Genomic DNA, 20,100 nt, shown 5'->3' on the forward strand with positions numbered 1-20,100 from the left:
AGTTGCCCTGAGTGGGGAGCCCTGGCTGCATCAGCCCGGCAGCTGTGAGGCAGGATTGAGACGCATTGGCAGAGCTGTGACGGTGACCCCCAGACTGAAATAATTGGGGTTGGGGGGAGGTGCACGGGGGGTCAGACTGAGGGGCACTGGAAAAATACAGGCCCGGGGTGGGGGGGGGGGAGGGGGAGTGGGGGGGGGGGGCGGTGGGATGGTGGAGAGCTTTCAAAAGACCTGCCTTGACAATGACAGGCTTTGGTCAGAGCAATTATCTGCCACGTTCGCACGTGCTAAATTCACGGTTAAAGGAGAAACACGCGCTCACACAAACGCGCAGGCACAAAAGGCAAAGAAAACCCGCTCTGGAGGAAAACCAAGTGCTGTCTGGCAAAAACAATAGACCCCAGAGGGAAAGGGGAATGGAAACTTAACCCAACTTCATTTCCAGGCGAACAGTGCCCTCTAGAGGTGGGAGTGCGCCATGCCCGCGAACTTGAACAAAAGAAGTTCGCAGGAAACCCGCGCTGGGGGGGGGGGGGGGGGGGGGGGGCGGTTAGGCTTCGGATTTTCGCGTGTAGGTGAAGGGAGTGGTGAGGCCAGTCCCAGCCATTTCCCGCCGCCGGATGGGCGCCCGAGAGCCTGCCGTCCTCGCACTTTCCTCGGAAGCCCGACGTGTGGCCAGGCACTGCCGCAAGGAGACGCTCTGGCAGTCACACGGGGCGTGTTGTTGGAGCCCATGTCAGGGTCCGCGTGTGGCAGGAGAAATCTCACGAAGGATGGCAGGAAGAGCAACAGTCCCTGCGTCTGGCGGTGGGTGGGAGGGGGCGAGGGTCATAAAATACGTATTTTGCGGCCCGTGTCCTGGGGAATTAGACCTTGCCTCTCTCAATCAACCTCTTCCAGAAGACCTTGTCTTCAAAAGTGACAGCGTGCCCCCCCCCCCAACCCGCGCTGGGTCCCCTCACGAACCCACGAGCCACCCGACGCCCTTTTGTGAGCCCTGGTGACAGCCCCTTATTCCCTGGGCGCTGTCTTCGCGGCCCTCCTTCCCCTCGCCTCTCCCTTGCCGTCTTCGTTCCCCGCAGATCCCCTTGCCGGAAGCAGCTACGAAGCAAATCGGATGTGGATTCCGAGTCCGAGCTACGCACGGCTTTCGGACCACGTGTGTAGTGATCCGAGCCTCGCCGTGTGGCTCATCACAGCCTGTGTGGGTGGGAAGAGCAGGTGACAGAGCGCAGGTGGCGTCCCTAGCAGTGTAGGGGGCAGAGACGGTGCTCAAAAAACATTCATCGCCTGCTCCTTCCCCTCCCACTCCCCACTGGTAACACTTCCCTGTCTCTACTCTCGTCTTCTCTAGTCCACACCGCACACCGAATGCCACCAGACGACATCCTGGATCACGATTCCTCCCCTGTCTTCTGCGGGGTCCATCCAGGGCCTCCGCAGGCATTCTGCGCCCTCCCCCGCCTCTGATGTCTCACTGATGCCCAGCACCAAGGAACACAGCCCGCCTCTCTCTTTGCAACCCTCAGAGACACTACCTACGCCTTTCCCTCGTCGTGGTCATTAGGCAAACCAGGGCGCCCACACCCTCCCTGCTCCCCTCTACTATCCAAATCTTGCCCATCCTTCGGGGCCAAACGGGAGTCTGCTTCCTTTACTGAGCCTTCTTCTTCTCCACCCATGGTGACCTCTGGCTCTTTAAGCACAGTGTATCTATCCTTTGACCCTTACTGATATTAAAACAAATACTATAAACCTAGTAAGAATGACGCACAGCTATAAATATGGACATGGAAGGATGTCCCTGATATACTGATGACTTAAGCGGATAAAAATAGTATGCATTTTCTGAGCCCTTCTATAACCAACAACAAAAATTGGCGTGCGTGTATATACCCCTCCTTACATATACGTACATATACGTGCACATACGTAAATGCATGGGGATCACGGGAAACTTTTTACTTTTTAGTTCGTACATTCTGTGTTTGAATTTTCCCCACTAGGCAGTGCATGCATTTTTTTTTTTAATTTAAAGACAAAACAAAAAAAACATTTTTTTAATAATTCAACAAACATTCCGGGAGCACCCACTGTGTGCCAAGTACTGGGAATTCTCAAAGGGGCCTTTGCTTCCTTTAGAGTTCAGGGTCCGCGGGGGAGAGAGAGCAGCAGGATGCTGGGTGGGGTGGGGGAGGGGGTGGGGGGGGTGGGGGGGGTGGGGGGGGGTGGGAGGCGCTGAGTATGGCGGGATGCTAGACATCAGGGAGACCAGTGGCGGTTGGGCATGGGCGCCATGATGGGAAGGATGAGTGGGCGTCTACCAAGTAGGGAAGAAAGATTCGACGTTCTCGATGGAGGGCGAGGCACGCACAACAGTCCTAGTGGAGCGCTTGCCTTGTGTGGGGCGTGGCCAGAGACTAGCACACCGTGTGCAGAAGCAGGAGAGAAGACTACAAAGGAGGCCTGGGGTCTCGCCGTGACCATCTCCGTGCGGTGAGGTTGGAAATTCAGTCTTTAGGCAACAGGGAGCCACAGGCAGTCTTAGGTGCGGGCAGAGTCTGATCCTACACTTCCTGCTACCTTGTGGTCTCATTACCTCGGTCATCATTTCTGTGTCTATTACGCATCTGTTGCCCCACCCCCACCCCCACCCCCTTACGGAGTTCAGGGTTCTCCAGGGGAACAACGGAGGCAGCTGGGACCTTGTTCCCAGACGGAGCAGCATCACTGACTCGAACACGTTATCCGTAATTCTTGTGAGTGGAAACCATGTCCATCCAGGGTCCGGGGTTCTGGGCTCAGTCCCGGCCCAAGAACAGAGCCTCTCATTTCTCGGAATGGCTGTGTGAGTGATCACAGAACAGACTTCGCTGTGTCCACTCTTCCCCCCCTCCCACCCCCTGCCACCCACCCCGTCCCAGCCTTCACATCCAGCTTCCCACTGGGCCTCTGTGGCCCGCCCGCCGCAGCTGCTTTTGTGCCTGTGCCGGAGAGATGGCGGCTTGGCCCCGACAGCATCCGCGTGGCTCCCGGTGATAACACCTCAAGCAGGAGAAAAGAAAGACGGTTTTCCGCGGATGGCAGTGCGTGCAGCCAGCTGAGCTGTCTGGCACGGGCCCCGTAGCTGTGTATTCATGATGCTACATGTAAGCCAAAAAATGAAAGAAAAAAAAAAAAAAAACCAACAAAAACAAAGAAACAACCTCTGAACGATGCAACCCATACAGGCTGAGGCTTGGTGGCCCGTGTGGGTGTCTGCGTGCCTCTCCCCGCCAGGCGCAGCTCTGTGAGCGAGGAAGCTGGGCTACGGGCAGGAGCCCTCCCCCCTCCAAAAGAGTTCAAACCCCCGCCGTGCAGAAGAAACAGGGACAGATTCTGTCACACGTGGTACCGCTTGGCTGAGCTTCCCGGCGGCTCAGATGAATTCCACGGCAGATCTTCTCGGTGGATGGAAGGGAGACAGAGGCGCTGTCTCCCGGTCCAGGCGGGGAGCAGGTGTCGGGGCAGGCGGCTGGGGTGAGGAGGCTGGACGGGTGGAGCTAGTCCAGGCAAGACAGATTTCAACGCAAAATAGAACCGCCAGGCTGACGCGGCCAGAGGAAGACACCTGCCCCACCCAGAGCACCTCCTGCTCCTCCAAAGGCAGGGGCCTCTACTAGCTTCGTTCTGAGCCACGCAGCAAGTGTGGCTGCCCTCCCCCCCCTCTTCCGTGGGGCCCCGCTCTCCACGGATGACACACTTACGGCCCAAGCCTTCAGACTGTCCAGCACAGGGGGAGGGACACTGACTAGGCTCTCTTCCTTGCCGAGTTTTTATTCTACTTTAAGAAATCAGTTAATTTTTTTTTAAGGTTTGCTTATTTCTTTTGAGAGAGGCAGAGCAGCTGGGGGGGGGGGGGGGGAGGGGGTGCAGAGAGAGAGGGAGACACAGAATCCCAAGCAGGCTCCGAGCTGCCAGCACAGAGCCCGATGCGGGGGCTCGAACTCACGAAGCCGCTCGATCGTGACCTGAGCGGAAACCGAGAGCCCGAGGCTTAACCGACTGAGCCAGCGGGCGCCCCTCCACGCTTAGGTTTTAGAGAAAACTAGAAATGGAACCCCCAGCTCGCAGAGCTTCAGTCAGTCTGGCTGCTTATATACATTATTCACTCTGAAAAGGTCAGGGCAAGGCCGCGGAGAAATAAGACGGTTCCAGGCCAGAAAACCCAAGAAGGTGTCACGGCTCTCCAGAACCAGACGCGCCACAGCCCGAGGTCCCGAGTGAGAGAGAGGGCGCGATGAAGCAGGAGGCTGGCCTCCCCACACCGCAGCTGTGATTGCTGGAGAGCCGAACAGCCCTCCTCCCTGATTCCAACTGCCGCCAGGAGCTTTGGGTGGAAACAGGCTGCGAGGGCTGGTGTTTCTTTTACTCCTAATTGCCAAGTCCCGGTGTCTGATTTCCCCACCCTCTGGGCCCCGAAAGAAGAATGAAACGAGCAGCAGAGCCAGCCACAGGAGCCGCTCTTGTCCGTGTGAAAGGAGTGAGCGAGAGAGACAGGGAGAAATGGGAGCGTGGCACCCGCAGGGTGACTCCGCGTGCCCTAGTCAGGGCCCCGGGTGCTGACCCGGCAGATCAGGCCCCCGGCCTCTCCGCAAATCCATCGTTGCTTTGTCTTGTCGTTAAGCTTTCCAGAAAACTTCAGACGGCTGGGGTGAGAAAAGACCCTCCAAGATCACTTGGTGGGACCAATCACTTTTACAAATGGAAAGACAATCTCGGGGCGCCTGGGTGGCTCGGCCAGTTAAGCGTCTGACGCCTGATCTCAGCTCAGGTCGTGATCTCAGGTTGGTGGGATCGAGCCCTGCATCAGGCTCTGTGCTGACAGCACCGGGCCCGCTTGGCATTCTTCCTCTCCTCTCTCTGCCCCTTCCCTGCTCGTGCTCTCTCTGTCTCTGTCGCTCTCTCAAAATAAAGAAAGAAAGAAACATTAACAACAAAAAGCAAAGACAATCCCAAATACTGTGGGACTTGCCCAGGGGGCACAAAGGCAGCTTCAGTCTGGGCGTTCTCCCGTGTCTCGTGCTTTTCACAACACGGTCCCGCCACCTGTGAGGTCGTGTGGCAGCTCTTTGGTGAATTTGGTTGCTTTCATTTCTCCCTAATCCTAAGGCATCTACTTCCTATCTTAGGAAGAAAGCATCTTAAATATCCATGAGTGTCAAGCAGCTTTACACAGCTCTGAAACTGGGGGGCCACTCTGGACGGATTCTGGAATAAATTATTAAATTTTGGTTAAATGACTTGTCTCCAGACTAAATATACAAATCCTCTGCTGGGGCTCAAATTGGGACATGTGTTAATTAGAGAATGATGCAGTTTTTATCATGGATGTGCTCCCAGGCTCCCCGAACACTTCTACAAACAATAATTCATGTTGCTATGATTATACTATGCTTTGAAGTTAAAAAAAAAAATTAGGCCACTGATTCCAAATAGACCTTATGGGGGGTCTGATCTCTCAGCAGGTGTGTGTGTTAGCAGCACTTAGCAGGAAGGGTGGAGGGGGCAGAGCCTAGTGGGAAACATGGGTCCCCCAAGCCTAGAGTTCTAGAATGTTTCACTCAGCCTGTTAATTGTAAAACAAACAAATCCTCATCTTGTTCCAATTGAGGGGCTAAGTGGGTAAAATTTACATGTAAGGACAGAACAAAAGGGGGCCGCCCAGCAGGGAGTCCCTTCCCCTGCTCTGGAGTAAGATCACAGTTTGTGATTTTATGCCATTTCCGGTACAAATCAAAGCCTCACAGAATCCAGCCTCCGCAAGCGTATTTGGTATCACACATACCTTTGAGACTCAGAGATTTGGATGCAGTTGGGGGAGCGGTTAGGCAAATAAAATGGTGCAGAGAGGTGCGAAGTTCCTCTGGGGAAAAAACCTTTGAACTTACAGCCTTTCTTATTGTTAATTTTTTAATTGCTAATTGAAGTGTAGTTGACATACAATATCATATCAGTTTCACGTGTACAACATAGTGATTCGACATTTCTATATACTATGGCGTGCTCACCATGATAAACGTGGTTACCACCTGTCACCATGTTATTGACTCTAGTCCCTATGCTGTACTTTCCCTCCCTGTGGCTTATTTGTTTTATAACCGGAAGTTTGGACCTCTTGATTCTCTTCACCTATTTCGCCCACTCCCCCACTCTCTTCCCCTCTTGCAGCCGCCCATTTGTTCTCTATATTGAAGAGTTTGTTCGTCTGTTTTATTTTTTTCGATTCAACATATAAGGGAAATCACACGGCATCTGTCTTTCTCTGCGTGACTTATGTCACTTAGCATAATGCCCTCTAGGTCCATCCTGTTGTCATGAATGGCAAGATTTCATTTCCTATGGCTTTCTTCTTTTTTTTTTTTTTTTTTTTTGTGGCTGAGCAGCATTCCATCGTGTGTGTGTGTGTGTGCGCGTGCGTGTGTGTGTATACACATATAAATACCACATCTCTTTACCCATTCATCTCTGGACGGACACTCAGGTCGCTTCCATGTATATTGTGGTTGGAAATAATGCTGCAATATACATAGGGGTACATATATCTTTTCAAAGTAGTGTTTTCATTTTCTTTGGGTAAATACCCAGAACAGGAGTTACTAGATGGTATCGTACTTCTGTTTCTGATTTTTTGAGAAACCTCCGCACCATTTTCCATAGCAGCTGCACCATCTGCATTCCCGCCAACAGAGCACCAGGGTCCCCTGTTCTCCACATCCTTGTAAACAGTTGTTATTTCTTATCTTTTTGATACTAGCCAATGTGACAGGTGTGAGGTGCTGTCTAATTGTGGTTTTGACTTGCAATCCCCTGGTGACTCGTGAACTTGCAGTCTTTAAACGGATAAGGGGCAGTACCAGTGTAGGCGCCACTGTGACTTTTCGGTTGACTTGTTTGGTTCTTTCGGCAGGGATGTCCCCAGGGGAGGATAGACCCCAGGATGATCGCCCAGAGGGAAAAGGGCAAAGAGAAAATAACTAACGCTTTCCACTCTTTTCCCAACCTTCTCAAACATTCATGTAACTCCAGGAAAAACTGAGATCAAGACAACCTCGAAGGCTAAAGAATCCAAAAACACTATGCTCTTGAAGAGTGGAAAACTAAGATGAACATATCATGCCAGCTTGATCTCAGTGATTGATATAATGATTCATTTATTCATTCAGCAAATATTTATGAGTACCTACTGTGTATTAAGCAATCATTGGGAATATACTGGTAAACAAACCTAGTGGGGGAAACAAACAGTACAGAATCAACACAAAGATAAATGTATTAGGGTAAGCTATACCTGGCTATGATAACCAACAAACACCAAACTTCCAGTAGCTCAGCATGAATGGTTGAGTCACCCATTAGATAGCTCTCCTCCATCTGGCGGCTATACCTTCTGGACATGTGGCTTCCAAATCATTGAAGGAGGACAAGAGAGAGTTGAGGGAGGTACGGGATGCTTGTAAGGGCCAGGCCCAGAAGTAAGGATGCCTTACATCCTTTCTGCCTGCATCCCATTGGACAAAACGCTAGCCCGGGCCACCTCCCAGCTCCCAGAGGAGCTAGGAAATGGGGGCGAGCACACGGATGTTTGTTGAGCACCTGTAGTCTCTGGCGCATATAAATATGACTTCGGAAACATCTCAGGTGGTAGAACTGTACCTCATCTAAGAAGATACCTAGGAAGTCATTGGTTTCTAGAACTCTTACCATCTTAGCAGTGTGGGAGCAGAAGGTGACTTTTATTAACCTACCTCCCAGTCTACCCACTCTCCTGGGCGTAGACACAATTATTGGGCACTGCCCCCTGACTTACACACACCTGCTTTCAGGCTGCACCCCGTTGGCCCATTGGGTCATGGTCTTTCTCTAGTTGTTTAGACTCTCTTCGAGTTTCCCTCTGACCCTTTGCAACCTCTCCCCTACCCCCTGCCAGGTCTGCAGATTCCCTGCAGGTGTGTGAACACAGTGTGCATTCACTCAGCCTGGGGTGAGAGCAGACTCTTCACTTTTGCCTCCTGCACCCCAACAGGTGCATTCCTACCTGTGCTCATGCTGTAGCCCCAGCCTACAGTCATCCCCCATGCCCTCGCCCTTCTGAAGCCTCTCTTCTACAGCCCTGCTAAAATCCTACCACTTCCATAAAGTTCCTGAACGTCAAACGCTCTAAATGATATACTCACTTTTTTTTTTAATTTCCAGCTTCTTTCCCTCAAAAAAGATGATAAGGTCCTTGAAGAAACAGAGCAAGCAGGGCTCGTTTCTCTCTCGGTTGCTCGTTCTTGTTCTTCACGCGAACAGGCATGAGGAAGAGGCTCTCCTGAGCCTCTTTGCAGAAAGCAAGGCTTTCTCTTTACTTGGCTCTGGAGGGTGTGCATAACTTTGTCCTTGAAATAAGGTGGCCCCAGAAGAACCCAGGGAAAGACTGGGACAAAAGCACAAGCAGTAAGCTCAAGGAAGATAACATGAAAAGACTGGCACACCTGGGCTTGAAGCCCATTAGAACCGGCTTCAAATTCTGACTTTACTAGCCTATAGTGGGGTGAGCACACGTATACCGCTCCCTTTTGCTAAACCCTAGATTGCTCTGTATGTAAAAATACAGTGGGGCGCCTGCATGGCTCAGTACGTTAAGTGTCTGACTCTTGACTTCAGCTTAGGTCATGATCTCATGGTTCATGAGTTTGTGGCCCACATCGGGCTCCATGCTGACAGTGGAGAGCCTGCTTGGGATTTGCTCTCCCCCTTTCTCTCTGCCCCTCCCTGGCTCCTGTGCACACACTCTCTCTCTCAAAATAAGTAAACTTTAAAAAACAAAAATAAACAAAAGTACAGTAACAACTTTTGCCTTTCTGTGGTGCACTAAGGGTGAGAGGTAATATATGTGAAGGTTCCAAGACTTTTCTAAGTAAACCCTTAGAAATGGTGGCATCGCCCTGTACTTTTCTCGCCTATTCTGTATCTACACAATGATTTCTGCTTGCTTATTTCTGGGTGTGTCTCCAGTTCTACCTTTAGTAAACATCAGTTCTATCTAGTTTTTTTTTTTTTAAGTTTATTTATTGTATTTTGAGAGAGAGAGAAAGAGCGTAAGGAAGGGAGAGGCAGAGAGCAAGGGAGAGAGAGAGAATCCCAAGCAGGCTCTTTGCTCTCAGCACAGAACCCAAAGTGGGGCACGAGCCCACCAACTGTGAGATCGTGACCTGAGCCCAAGAGTTGAATACTTAACCAACTGAGCCACCCAGGCGCCCCAGTTCTATCTAGTTTTTTAGTTCACTATGGAAATGGCCCTGACCGGGTTAGTTATCCAGTATAACGCAACCCTTTTGCAGAGACTTTCCTTGCCCGCATAAGGCAAAGTTTACTGGCTGGTCAACAACTGTTTTTGATCCTTATGCAATGAGTGGTGACCTTCATGTCAGAGTGACAAAGCCCAAAACTCCGTGGCTTACATGTAAGGAACTGCCTACACCTCTTTTTTGTATCAAGTGATGATGTAACTAGCGGGTAGTGAGTTGGTGCTCAGTAGATGTTTCTTAACAGAATATATGCGGTGATCCCTCATTGAGCCCACTCTCACGGTTGAGATACCCGAGGGACAAATAAGTAGCAAAGCCATGCTTCTCAAACTTTCATGGACACATGATTTTAATCTTATTAAGGCTGCATATTTGAATCCATCAACTCTGCAGTAGGACTTGCATTTCCAACGACCTCCAGGAGAGGCTATCACTGCTGGTTCGTGGCCCACCCTTTGAGTAGCGAGGTGGCAAGAGAACCAAATCATTGCTTCTTCCCTACATGCTTCCCTAATGATCTCCTTCCGTGATAGCAGCCCCCAGAGGTGATGTATTACTTCTATTGCCAACCTCTCTTTTGGGGAGATCGAGAGGATAGCGTACCAAGTGAAATTTTATTTATGGTTCGAGTAGTAAAAACGAGAGAGGGTGACACCGAGCACTGGGTCACCTTGCCTCTCGCGTCAACAACTCACTAGGCAACTGGACTGTTCACCTCTCTACAACTATGAGCTCTTTAAGGGCAAGCACCTCACCTTAGCGATTTTATATGCCCATGATCTGCATAGTGTTTGGTACACGCATAGTACATTCTCAACGAATATTTGTCGAACAGAAAGGGATGTCCCTAAAATGTCTAGTGCACACAGCAGGCACTCAATAAAAGCTTGTTGGGTGAATTAACAAGGATGAGGAGAAGTAATGACTGTGGTCCCGTGTAGAGGAAAATATTCTCTCTCATCAAAAGCATCTCAGCAAGACCACCTCTTAGGGCTAGATGGGTACTAAGGGAAATAACACTGAATGTGAGACCAGATCCTTGGAAATGAGGAGGTCTCAGCTGATGATCCAAATTGGTTTGGGTACCATCTGGTGCTATGAGTGAAGCATTTTTCATGCTCACTAATAAAGAACTCAGGCTGGCTTTCAGGAGGACTGGGTCAGCCCCGTGACTTCTCGGGGTTGAGCGCTAAACCAACCTGCAGGGGTTCCAGAGGGAGCCTATGTGGGTTGCCGTGGCCTCCTCCCACCCCACCCCCCTACCAAGAAAACCAGCACACACTCCAGGGAAGAGCCGGAGGGTCTATGCTTTGCGAGGAACCACCAGGGAGTACCTGACCATGAGGCTGGAGCGATGAAAGGCTCCTTTCTCTGCGCTTGGCTCACAAAAGGAGCCCTGTGGCTTGAATCCACCAGCTCCACGCAATCTCCAAGAGCAGAGCAGCTCTGAGACCTGCAAATGGGCAAGGGGACAAACGAAACAGAACAAAAGCTCACTCACATTGTTGGAGTTGCAGGGGACGTAGCCTAGGAGTTTTGCTTTCATGGAAAGAAAACGGCGGGGGTTGGGGGGGGCAGCATTTGGAGTCTGCGATGGAGAGGCCAGGAAAGAATTCTTATTCCTCATGAGGAAACTCAGGGAGCCTGGAGGGATGACACCAGAAATGTATTTATGGAGCCCGCGAATTTCATCTGACAAGATGGTCAACATGCACGTTCCCTGTTCTTCGAGCTACCTTCACGTGCCCTTCTCTATGGTTAGATCCCGAAATAAATTCTCAGAAAAGGGCTGTGGGAGTGTCTTTTAGTCCTTGCTGCTTCTCTTGGCTTTGTTTCCTCTCTTTTCTTCTCTTTGGCTGTCTGTCTGGAATGAGCCAAGGCAGGGCAGTGCCTGGTGACAGAGCTTGGTAAAGAATATATTTGAAAATTATTCTCCAATTTTTCTTGGTATTTCAAACTATATGTAGAGAGGTGGCCTACATAGGTATTCCTACATTCTAGGAATACCTAAGAGTAACATTTTTGTATCACTTGGCATGTGACAGGAAGCACTCTTAGTACTTTATCTATGTTAATCCAATCAATCATGCAATGGACTCCTCAGGTGGGTACCATAATCATCGACACTTGCAAGACGAGGCAATTGTAAAACAGGAAGATCAAGGAACTGTCAGGAGGTCACTCAGAATAAGTCATGAAGCCAGGATTCAAAGCCAGTAAATCTGGCTCCAGAGCCCAGCTTAAACACAGAGAAGGGACATCGCCACTGGCCCATCACCGTTGATGACTCCTTCTGTACAACCCTCTCTAACTGCTTGCCTTCTGGCTTTGGTCTCGTCTCCAGATACCACCTCTTGATCATTCACCTCTGTTTCATGCGTGGAAGACAGTTCTCAGGTGAATTTCCACTGAGACTCCAGGGACACCCCACAAGACAGCCCTGGTTCTGGTGCCCAAGTTCCTGTGCTCTGGGAGAGCAGACTCCATTTTCAGTTCTTCTCTGTACTCTTACAGTTCCTCCCTTTGCCTCTCATTTGGCCCCCTGTCCTCTTCCCTTCCTGATAATCCTCAACACCTATTTTCTGCACTGTATTTAGATGCTTCATCACGTTGAGCCCACAGCCTTAAACCTGCACTCTTGTTGCCTAATTTCAGGTCAGCATCTCCTACAAACCCAAAAGCAGAGACCACGCCTAAGCTTCATCTGTGTTCCCCTTGCTCCCGCAGTGTAGTAGAGCTTTTGAATGAGTAAATGAGCAACCTACCTTTTCCTTTCCTTTCCTCTTACTTCTCTGACTCCTGAAAGTCAAAAGGACATAAGTTAAACTTCCGGCAGCTGAGTGCTGAGACTGGTGGTGGCAAATACATTATGAAAACATCATAACCCAAGGGATGGGGGCCCAGTGCTGACTCCACTCCTTATTTTCTCCTTAGATGTCTCCCCATCACCTCTTTGTCTGAAAACACTGACCTCAATGGCCCATGTAGGGTGGATGGGCCACTTTAGATTTTCTGAAGTGAAAATGTCACGTTTAGTGGGAAGGGCAGGGGAGGAAAAAGGAGAGCACTTTGAAACAACACTTTTGGAACAAGATACCTACTTAGATGCTCATGAAAGCCAAAGAAAATGGAAACAGAGAAGCCTATCATTTTTTGTTTTTGTTTTTTGTTTTGTTTAGAGAGAGAGAAAGAGAGGGGTGGAGAGAGAGCAAGAGAGAGAGAGAGAGAGAGAGAGAGAGAGAGAGAAAGAGAGAGAATCTTAAGCAGCCTCCACACTCAGTGTGGGGACCGACATGGGGCTCAAACTCACAAAGCTTGAGATAGTGACCTGAACCAAAATCAAGAGTCGGACACAACAGACTGAGCCACCCAGGTGCCCCACAGCCTATCATCTTAAATTGAGTTCTTTAAAGACTCACAGGTTGTCTGTCTCCAGGTGTCCAGCACAGAAGCTGGACTTTAGAAGATGCCATAACGTTCTTCCAGCTCAGCTACTCTGTTTTAACTCCAAGAACCGGGATACAGACCTGTCACTCTCCCCCTGTCTTCCAACCAGCCCCTACGTGATCCATATCCAGCATTTCTTTGTACCACCCACCATTCCCCCCAGCAATGTGTGGTACAAAGGACATAGGTTCTGAAGTCAAACTGTGTTTGATCCAAAGCCTGTTTCCATAATTTACTAACTGTGGGATCTTGGGCACATTGTTTACTTTTTCTGAGTTGTCATGACAATGAAGTGAGGCACCATGGAGGAGTACTTAGTAGGGCTTCTGGCCTCTGCAATTTAGAGAAGCATTGACTGTGGTCTCCACCTTTCTTCTAGCTCCTTCCATTTTCTTCTTCCCTCGGGTTTTTACCTTTTTAGACCTTCAGTTTGTTAAGTCTTTGCAATTTCTCCTCAACTACTTACAGCTATTTTTTACAGCTTCTTTTTTCTAACTTCTAGATCTAAGTTGAAAAAAAAAAAAAACAGAGAAGTTATAACAGTATTCAACTTGGAAATGATAAATAGGAAAGCACTAGAAATGAGCCATGGCCTGAGAAGGAATAACATGTCATTGAGATTCTGTAAGTCTGGAGGCACCAGCTGGGAGTGACACTTATGAAGAAACAAACCAGTGTCTCCTTCATTCAGAAGATACTTTAGCCTCAGGGATCAGAGCAGAGCCCTGAGCAATGTTCGGGACTGGGCCACGAAGCAGTGCCCTGTATCAGAGAAGAAGGGAAAACAACCTCCTGAGCTATAAGTCAAGAGACAGGACTTGGAGTCTCTAACTGGGTGTGTGTGTGTGTCACTGAGCCTTTGTTTCTTAGGACAACATCCAGGCTCCTGTATTACCCCTTTTGTTACCTGAAACTGGGTTCACTGCTTGGTGGGTATTGAGCCAAAGGCACAAGCAAGCCAAAGAATGGGGAAAGGGAGAGTTTTGCTTTCAACAAGTAAAGAGACTACTGAGGATCTTTCCCAAAGCAGTGTCTCCCCGAACGACAAAACTGGGCAAGTTTTAAGTGCAGGGTGCACACATATTCATGAAGGGGCTTGAGCAATGGGGAGTATAGTATGGAATTGGGGAAAAGTCATCTTAAAGTGACAGAGTCCAGGTGAAAGTCATGAGGGCCGGCAAGGGTCAACATCACCAATTCTCTGGCTTCAATTGGTCTGGTGTCTGAGTTGCTCAGAGGAATTTAGATCCTGCAAAGATAACTCAAGAGTGAACATCAGGTCAGTCTTCCTGTTGACTCAGCACTGGGAGTTTTATCACAGACTTATGGTCTCTGATATGATTAGGCCATCTCCTGGCCTGATAGTGGATGTTTGTTCTTACGTTCTCTCACAAGATGGTCAGGGGCCTGAAATGACTTTTCTTATGTCAAGAAAGCTATGCTTTGCTTTCTTTTTCTGGGGACCCCTCACTCTGCTAACACTATGAAGGTTCATGGCTACGTTCATAGCTTCGGCTCTCTGGAATCTTATAACCATGAACATTCTTCAGGAAGACCTCCTGAAAATGTACTTAAGCTACCAGAAACTACATTTTTACTTTTGCTGCATTGTAGCAACAGGAAAAAGACTTACAAGAAGACCAGGTGGTATTAGGCCAAGAAGCTAATATGAGTTGTCCTTCAGGCCTGGATTCAGGAGCCACTCAGTTCAATTTTCTACATCTCTCTGTTTGCAGCCTGAAGAATGGAAAATGCACACATAACATACAAGGTAGAGGAAGATCTGTCCTCACAGAAGGCTAGCTCAGAAAGGAGTTTCCAAAGAGGAACAGGTCGGTCCCATCTGGGTGGAGAAAAGAACCAGCACGGAGGAGGTCGTCTTTGACGTAGACCCTAAAGGATGACCAGGACTTGCCAGATGAACATGGAAAGTAGAGGGAGCCAGATACGACTATCACAGAAGCCAAGCACAGGTGAGTAAGCGTAGGATAAATTTGTAAGAGTGGACGGTTCAACGTGGAAGCGGTGTAGAGAATATTTAAGGACATAATGAATGTGACATTGGAAAAGGCCAGAGGAAGGGGACAGAGGGGGATGCATTTCAGTTTAAGGAATTTCAACAGTGGCAAGCCAAAGCCCTGCCAATGTGCTGAAGACAAGCCAGTGTCTGCTTTCACGTGGAAACCGGTCATCCGAGCATATATAGATCCTACTAGTATATATAATTACTACCGTCCTTACATGGACATTCAGCATTCAGCCTTCCCCACTGAGCTCTCTCACTTCTCCCTTCCACGTATCCTTGACTGCGTGAACGCTCGAAAGCAAAATGGCAAGGGAACTCAGAGATCATCTGGCTCTTGCTCCCATTTTATTGATAAGAAAGCTGACTCCGTTCCCAAGGCCAAGCCATCAGAGGAGGTCACATATCTCAACCCGCCTCCAGGGCCTTTTCCACCTCAAGAGGCTGCTTCCTGTGGTGAAATGACTCCCTCATCTTCTCTCTCTGCACTCCAGGGCTAGCTCCCTCATTAGCATTGTTAATGTACTTTGGAAACAAGCCTGTTCTGCAGTAGAGTAATGGCTTTGCTAAGCAGCAGCTTCCTTTAAACCACTTTCCTCTTAAAGAGCAAAGACTGCTTGGCTCTCCTCCAAAAAGTCTTGGAATATTTAACCCAGTGGGCTACCCAGAGAAAATGTTAAATCAGCACAATATGGACACTAAAGCAAGGAAGAGTGGAGAAGGAGTGACCTCCTAATAAAACACCAATAAGTGGGTGGAGCCGTTCTCTGTAGAAGTCTTTGAAAACAGACTTGGTGATGTCAACCTTCCCTTCCTTGAGGAAGGTCAGTTGTTAACTGACTCAAGGGCAGGAAAATGCAATCATGGCATTGGTGACCACAAATACTTTTGTTCGATGGGGGATTTTATACTGTGATGAATCCAAATCTTAAAAATAGAATGTATAGAATCTCAAAATCATTAAGCTCATATATACAACTGTATTTCACAGTAACTAAATAACATATTGTAGGAAATGTGAGTATTAATTTTCAGTTGCTGTGTAACAAATTACCACAAACTTCGTGGCCTAAAACAACACACATTTATTATCTTACGGTTCCCGTGGGTCAGACCTGGGTCTGGCACAATTGGGTTCTCTGCTCAGCATTTCATAGGCTAAAATCAAGGTGTCAGCAGAGTTCCATTCTTATCTGGAGTTCAGGATTTTGTTCCAAGCACATTGAGATGGTTAGCCGAATTCAGTTACTTATAGTTGTTGGACTGAGGTCCCCACTTGCCTGTTGGCTGTCAGCTGGGGACCTCTCTCTGCTCTTAGACACTGACCTCAGGTCAGAGCCATGTGGCCCCCTCCACAGCTCGTTTACAATGAGGTTCTTCCTGTATCTTTTAAGGACTCACCTGACTAGGTCAGGACCATGCAGATAATCTTCAATTTGATTAACTCAAAATCACCTAATTAGGGACTTTTAATTAGATCCATACAATTCTTTTGCCATGTAATATAAAATAATTATGGAAGTGGTATGCCATCATATTTACAGATCCCACTGACACTCACAGGGAGGGGATTACAGAGACAGCATGTACACGGGGTGGGAGTGAGGGCGGGGGTCAGGAGTCTTGGGGGTCATTTTAGAATTCTGCCTCCCACAACGTGTATGTATTTTCTCTTCCCTTCTAGTCTATGAGCTTCTTGGGTACAGGGATCAGAATTTAAATTGTTCGTTGAATTGATGAAGGAAAGAATTAATTGAAATTAGTTTTCCCAATCTTCTAAATGTCTTTAGTTTATATCTGGTTATGTTGAGACTTTGTCACCAATTGCAATTAAGCATAGGTTTCCATAAATAGCCGGCAGTTTGTAACAAAGCTTTGCCAATACAAGTGGCACTTTTAGGGATCCAAATTTCAATAAAATCATTATAATGACTAATTCCCTCTCAGGGTTAGCTACTCATCAACAAGTATTTATTGGAAGCCAATCTTGTACGTACTGAGCAACACGCGGGACTATACGGGAGACAAGATGGAAGTGTACCAGACATCCTCTTTTTTTCTCAAGAAGCTTACAGCGTCGTAGGGAAGACAGCTCAATAATATTCAACAACTCAAAACAGCACAGCTTATGCTGCTACATCGAGTGGTACAGAAGTACACTGCAGAAAGTTACCGAAGTAGGTGATCAAGATGGACTGATGCAGGTAGAGAAGTTTCCAAATTATATCAGTTCTCAAAAGCCAGGCAGAGGGATGGGCCAGACAAGCCGGCTGTTGAAGGTTTTGAGTGAGGACAGAAAGCAACGAAAGCTGTGCAGAAGGAGCACGAGGATGAAAAGCGTTGGCAGCGTGGGTTGAGGGGAACAGAGAAGCTGTGGCGATCACCTCAGAGTCTAAGGTAGTGATCCAGAGGTAAGGCGGTAAGAGCCTGGACGGTTGGCAGGGCGAGGAGTATTAGGATGAGGTAATGAGGTAGCCTTTCAATGAGAACATAGCAGGATTTGGTTTGACCTGGTTTAGTAGATAAAATAGAGACTTCCGGCTGCACCTCAAAACCCATTTCCTTTTTTCTTCCTCTGCTAATAGCTGGACTACACTTCCCAGCTTCCCTGGCAGAAGGGTGTGGCCATGACGCTGAGCCCTGGCCAAACCAGAGGGCAGAGGTTATACAGTACTCCCCCATCCTCAACTCCCCCAGCAGACAGTCTTCCGTTCCCTTTTTCCTTTCTGCCTGGCTGGACTGGAGACAACCCTGGGGTCCCCAAAATGACGATGTGGAGAAGGACCACACTGCAAACCCGTTCTCCCACCCTGTGCTGTTATGTAATGAGAAAACTTCGACAGAACTTGAATCATTTTACTTTTTTTTTTTTGTCTATTTATTTTAGAAATCAGACTATCTAACCATCGTCCTAGGAATAGTGACACTACCAACGGAAGTAGTGAGTGGGGCAGGGGATGTTCATTTGGGGGCTTGAGAAAACACCAGAACGGAGAAGAAAGTCTATTAGGCAGTTGGTGGTCCCGCAGAATCAAAGCTTAAGAGCAAGGACTCAGTAGGAAATGGATTTGTCCTTTGAAAACAAAGTTTGATGACACCACAGAACAGAAGAATTCTTAGATGCAAGGAGTGTAAGGAAACAAGAGTGGGGACTGAGAACTATTAACTGTATGCTCATAGTTAAGCAGTGGAAGGAGGAGGAAGAGCCAGGGGAGACCTGGGAAGGGAGGATTAGGGATACAGGAAAATACTAAAGACAGTTCAAATTTGAAATCTAATTTCGCCCCAAGTTTGTTCCTGATGCACCTTCTGACCAGGAGCCGAGCAAGCCCAGATAACATCACCATCCTCCTCCTGGGGCCATGTTGCCATGTAATTAGCCACCACTGGCGTCTTGCCTGACTCCTTCATAGCCATCGAATGCCCCTTAACTCTCAAATGAAGTTGTTGAGAACAATGAACTGGCCAGAAAAAAAAGGCAGCCTTGGGGATGAAGAAGAAGCACAAAAATCAGACTTATGAAAACATTATTATGTCTGTCTTTGCTCGACCAAAAACTGGTTTATGCATATTTGGATCTCAACTTTTAACTGCAAAATATTCATTAACTGTTGTCGATGGGAAATCAAATAGTCTCCGATTTCTTTCCATGAAAGTGTTTGAATTCTCTGGTTCTTTTTGGTATTGTGTGGGCACAGCCTCAGAGGCAGCCCCACAAACCAAAAGAAGTATCTAAAGTCTAATTTTGAACTTGAGGTTTGTTCTATAGCTATCATTCTATGAAAGGAATAGTACATTTTGATGTATTCCATTTATTCAAAGTACATTTGATTTATTTCCTTAGCTCGGAACAAAACCATCCCCATTTTTAGGGTTTACTATAGTTTAATAGTTTTATAGTTTTAATAGTAAAACCCTAAAAGTAGGGATGGTTTGGTTCCAAGCTTAGGAAATAAATACAAGTTATTTTGTGTTGTTGTTGTTGTTGTTGTTGTTGCTGTTAACAATAAGTACATTTGGGGCTAGTCTTTACAGGAAAAAAATGAGTTTAAAGTAACAAAACTATCTTTAAATTAAATGTCAATTGTACAGAAATTTCAAAACAGGGATAATTTTGGGTGGAGGGTAAACATATGATTATTTCTATGTCTAACTAGCAGGAAGATCTTTTGTTAATAATTCTCACAAGTAGTTAGAGGAGTAAAGCCTCAGGCAGAAAGGGAAAATATGCCCATCAGTCAGCCAGCTCACAAAAAAATTGAACACATCTTGCAGACACTAAACAAATACACCTTGACCTTGCCCATCAGATCTTCTTGTTCATTCCCCATTGAGACCGTGCGTTCCAGACCAGGTGGTCAGCACTACATTTAACTCAACTGTGTGGGGAATGAAACTGTCTAATGAAACTGGGATCTACCTAAGGTCACATGTGCATGATCCCAAAGCAATAGATCACTGCAATCAATCCAGTCAAAACAATCAGTCAAGTTGGAAAAAACAAGTAAGCCAGATTTATTATTTAACAATGTTCACAACTCTCGGGAATTATCTGAGCTATTCAGTCTCCTTTGGTGATTTTTCCACACCGTATAAAGGCAGAGGTCCTTGACACAAGATGACTTCACTTATTCTTTCTATCTTGCAAAGCACCACTGTTCTCTCCTCCTTTTTTTATACAGTGTGACTTTTCCCAACTTCCAGGTAGACAAAATAACAGTGATGGAAATGACTCAATGATCTTCTTAATTTCTCAGGCTCTTTCAACCTCTATAGACCGACTTTAATGCAAATCAAACTTGGGTGGATTATACATTACCTACTGAAAAATAGTTTCAATTAGAAATTTAATTACACTGTCTTGAGGAAATGGAAACGACAGTTTCTTTGAATTTTATACATTATGGAAACCTCCAAAGTGCTATAAATCTGCTAATTGATTTCTGTACCTGTAATGTTTGATTAGGTGTATTTTATTGTCTTCTTGGTTTTAATTAACCCTGGGCTTGTCAAAATGCTTCCAGCGACAAAGGATATATGATGAAGTGTGATAAACTCTATTAACAGAGGCTGACTTTTGTCAGTAATTGCTCTCATGCACAAGAGTTATTAGAAATTAGCACACAGGAAAAAAGAAACTGTACTTTTGGTAACAACTTTTATTGGCAGCCATAAATCCGGGGATGGCCCCCTATGTGCTAGTGATAAGCAAATGTGAGTGACCATAGGGTCTTATAGAAGATCAATCACTCACTAGATGTCATATAAATATTAAGAGTGACAAAATAGAAAGAATTA

The sequence above is a fragment of the Prionailurus viverrinus genome, chromosome F1, assembly GCF_022837055.1.
Source record: "Prionailurus viverrinus isolate Anna chromosome F1, UM_Priviv_1.0, whole genome shotgun sequence".
Classification (NCBI taxonomy): domain Eukaryota; kingdom Metazoa; phylum Chordata; class Mammalia; order Carnivora; family Felidae; genus Prionailurus; species Prionailurus viverrinus.